Source organism: Crocuta crocuta, unplaced genomic scaffold, assembly GCF_008692635.1.
Source record: "Crocuta crocuta isolate KB4526 unplaced genomic scaffold, BGI_CrCroc_1.0 scaffold1727, whole genome shotgun sequence".
NCBI classification, from domain to species: domain Eukaryota; kingdom Metazoa; phylum Chordata; class Mammalia; order Carnivora; family Hyaenidae; genus Crocuta; species Crocuta crocuta.
The window spans coordinates 389,948-394,233 of NW_027531384.1; the positions used below are offsets into that span (position 1 = coordinate 389,948).

Genomic DNA, 4,286 nt, shown 5'->3' on the forward strand with positions numbered 1-4,286 from the left:
AAATCTGCAAGAGTTCACATTTAGATACTGCCTTGTGCCCACTCTTCTTTGGGAGTAATGCAGCTTTAGTGTATAGAATTGCATCGTGTTCTTTAGGGCTAGAGAGAAACTTGATAGACCCTCTATTGAACCTATAAAGGAATGCACTGCAACAGGGTGCTCATCCCAAATCAAATAATGACACAGCCAGTGTTGATGATCTGTATTGGAGGAAAAAGATAGAGGTGTAAGGTTTTGCACCTAAGCACACTACTCATTATATATTAATTTAACAATCTTGGACTTACTAATAAAATGCTTTGTAGTGTATATGCCTTATTTTTTTCTTAGAATTAAATATGTGCATTTTAAGGGATTTTAGCATGCTTTGGCAGGAAAAACAGCCAACTCATTTGCAGAAAATTCAGGCACCAACTGCTTTTGACCAAAAGGTATATTACTGACCAAAATTCAGCAATCTAATCTGGAGAATCAAAATGAAGAATACTGCTGCTAGAGATGAATACATAGGTGAAGAATATAAGCTACTTAGCAGCTTTGGGCCTTTGCTCAACTTTGGTTTATATACTGGAGAAGTATCAATGTTATTTCCAGAAGCCATTCTTTTAGAAACAGAAATTAGGATATGATGGAAAAATACAGTGTTGGAAGTTATTCATCAGGAAATAAAATGGAAGGTGTGTGATATCTATCCACTGTCATGGTGAGGGCTCTCCATATTACACTTCTGCCTTAAAACTTACTGTGCTGGAAACTTCACAGCAAAGATTCCAGCTTTTCATGATGACATTAGGGAGTGAAAGAGAGTGAGGTTTAGCTTCTAGGTGTGTGCTTCTGGAACAACATACAATGAGATCTTTTGACATTGTTTCCAAAGCTATTTTCTTTAGAGTACTGTTCTGTGATATTTCATAGAAAAATGATCCCATGATCAGAATATTTGGGAAACGATGAATATTTTATTCCCTTGTCATAAATTCACTGTATGTATTTTTTACATTAAATACTTAGAATTCCTAGAGTAAACAAAAACTGAAAAAAAATCCTAATTCATTGAATGCACACTTTATACATATGTGTGTGTATGTGTGTGTGTGTTTGTGTGTGTGTGTGTGTATATATATGTGTGTGTATATATATATATATAATTTGTTTTTCACTGAACACTTGCCAATATTTTGTGGCACTGGCTGATACTGATGCCATGGGAAGGCTGGTATAAGGAATTAAAACCTATAATTATAAAGGAAATTATAAATTATTATAACAAATACTTTAAGGTGAGAAGAGATGCCTATTGTAGCCGACTTAAACTACTCTATATTTCCATCCAGGTAATTTAAGAAAATTTATTCCATCCATGCCTTCATTCTTTTTCCTTTCAGTGGACTCTGTACTAGGNTTAAAGTTTAATTATTTTGAGAGAGAGAGAGAAAGATCCCACATCAGTGTGCATGAGCAGGGGGTGGGGCAGAGAGAGGTAGAGAGAGAGAGAGAGAGAATGAATCCCAAGCAGGCTCCCCTCTGACACAGTAAAGCTCAATTGTACCAACTGTGAGATCTTGACCTGAGCTGAAATCAAGAGTTGGAGGCTCGACTGACTGAGCTACCAAGTGCCTCGGCTTAAGTTTTCTTGGTAGCAAATAACAAAAACTAAATCAAAATTAGATTCATGAAACCCAAAGGCAGAAATACAGCCTGGCTCAGGAAAGGCCTAGAAAGCAGCTCTATCATTTCCAATAATGCAATACTTTTCAGCAGAGTGTCTTCCTAAGCAAACATTCAGAATCTAGTCTGGAGATTCACAATGAACTCTGCTATACATATATGTATACATATACATATACACACATATACAAATATACCTATCATGCAAATTAAAGAAAACACACATAAGTGGTTGTTTTGTAATGCACCATATTTGACAGGCATTGACCACAGGTAGTTACTGCCAGTATCTAGGGTGAAGCTGGCCTAAGACTTGTTGCCTATTAACACTGTTGCCCAGGATGAGCTCGTCAGAGGTACTCTGGCATTCTGACTTCGAAGAGCTCCATCTTGCTATACAGATTTAACCATTAGTATTTGTATTATTTAATGAGCATAAACATTTCAGCTAAAGCCAAAACCCCCTTTATTTTAATCCCTGCCCAATCCCATTCCCTTCACTTTTTCCTCAGAGGCAACTGCAGTCACGATCATCAGGCCATGTTTCTATACTTTTACTATTCACATACACCAGGGCCTCACCTCACCCGATTCAATCCCCATCCTCATATACCCACATCATTTATAAGGGGAAGATTAATATTCTGTTTTCCAGGTCCCATGGAATACCTTCTCCCTCCATCTTCAGAGATCTTGAGCTGTCTACAGATGGGGGTGGGAGAGGTAGAGGGACTCCTTGTTACCTATTTAAAACTTAAAAGGTGAGAGATGTGCACACAAACAAACCAGAGACGTTTAGTTATTCAGGAACCAAATAACTTTATTGAAACCAAATAACTTGATTTATTTATGGCAAAACTGGAGGAAGAAAACTGGAACGTTTTGCAAAGGCAGTACTGCAAAATGCATGCTCCCCATGGTGACCAGGGGAAGTCACCGTGCACCCTGTGCCTCCCCATGGGGAGGCAGTTCCAACTCAGTTCTTGTTGCTGTTGCCCAGGGTGAGCTTGTCAAAGAGGAACTCTGCCATGCTATCTTCCAGGGGCCCCATCTTGCTCAGATTGGTGAGATAGTCCCAACTTTTTGATGGCCTTGACTTGCTTGTGCAGGTAGTTGCTCTCCAGGAAGCAGCACAAGTGAGCGTCCTTCTTGTCGGTGGCCAGCTGGTGCAGGTTGAGCAGGCTCTGGTTCACAGTCTTCTCCAGGTGAAAGGCGTACTCCATGGCATTCAGGCCGCTCTCCCAGTCGTCGCGGTCAGGTTTCCTGATGTTGTGTAGGCGAATGTGGCCCCTGCGCTGGTTCTGCAGGTACATCAGCTTCTCAGCATGCTTGCTTTCCTCACGGGACTGGCGCGGGAAGAACTGGGAGATGTTCTTCAGGTCCACGTCCTCATGGTTGAAGAAGAAGGCCATAGACATGTACAGGTAGGAGGCGTAGAGCTCCAGGTTGATCTGGCTGTTGATGGCAGCCTCGCGGTCAGGATGGTAGTTCTGGAGCACTGTAGAGAGCGATGCCATGGCCATAGCTGGCGGCACTGGCACCAAGGCGAAGGCAAAAGCTGCTGGGGAGCGAGGGCTGTGAGGCTGAAGGCGGTGGTGTCCGGTTCCCGGCGCCTTTTCAGAGTGGGTAATGAGGAAGGCTAGAGGCGGATGGGCTGCTGAGCTGGTGGCTCTGGAGTTCTGGGCTGGAACTGAAATGTCCATCTGTTACTTAGGAGATGGTGATGGGTAAGGATCCGTTAATGGATTGGATCCTTGGGGACAGAGGGAAAGGGATCTGGGACTGGGGGAGGGAGGGGATAGGAGGCAAGGACCGGAGGGTGGAGCGCAAGGGCTGTTCTAGGTTCTAAGTAATCTGAGTGACACAAGGTGACTCTGTGCTGAGCGTGTGGCCTATATATTTTAAAATATCACTTATGGGGCACCTGGGTGGCTCAGTTCATGATCTTGAGGTTTGTGGGTTTGAGCCCCACATCAGGCTGTGTGCTTACAGCTTGGAGACTGTAGGCTGCTTTGGATTTTGTGTGTCTCCCTCTCTCTGTCCCTCCCTTGTTCCCACTCTGTCCTTCTCTCAAAAATAAATGCACATTAAAATAAATAAATAAAAATGTTACTCATGAATGTAAGTGCAACCGTTTTGAGCAGCTGTTTTGAAACGTGCATGGTTTCTTAGAACAATTTACTTGAATATTATCCTGATGTGATTGTGCGTTAAATACAGTGCTTTTTTGGTGTCTTTGGAAATTTTAATATCAAAAGGCTTTATTTGGATGGCAGCTATCCTCAGGGACTCAGTGTCCATGATGTTGACACTTCTGATACCCTCCTCACTCGGTCCCTAGACCTTACTCGTTTCAGTAACCTCCACTTCTATTCATGGTCAGGTTCAGATTTTTCTGCTGGCAGAACAGCACCTCCAAAGTCTCAGCGAATCTTTATACTTCTCAATCTTCTAGTCTTTTTGCACTGGTTCTTCATTCCCTTTATTCTCTCCCATTTCATAATCTTTCAGCACAGTCTTGAAAACACATTCCTTCTGCCCTGTCTGGATCCCAACTTGGACAGTGTCAATGATCTCTTTCTTCACTGACATCCTGGATTTGCTCAAGCCCTCTCACC

General features: G+C 42.5%; 1 pseudogene; it reads right to left on the reverse strand.

Moving 5' to 3' along the window:
* Positions 1-2,699: 2,699 nt before the first annotated feature.
* Positions 2,700-3,191, reverse strand: LOC144238179 (ferritin heavy chain pseudogene; annotated as a pseudogene).
* Positions 3,192-4,286: the final 1,095 nt, after the last annotated feature.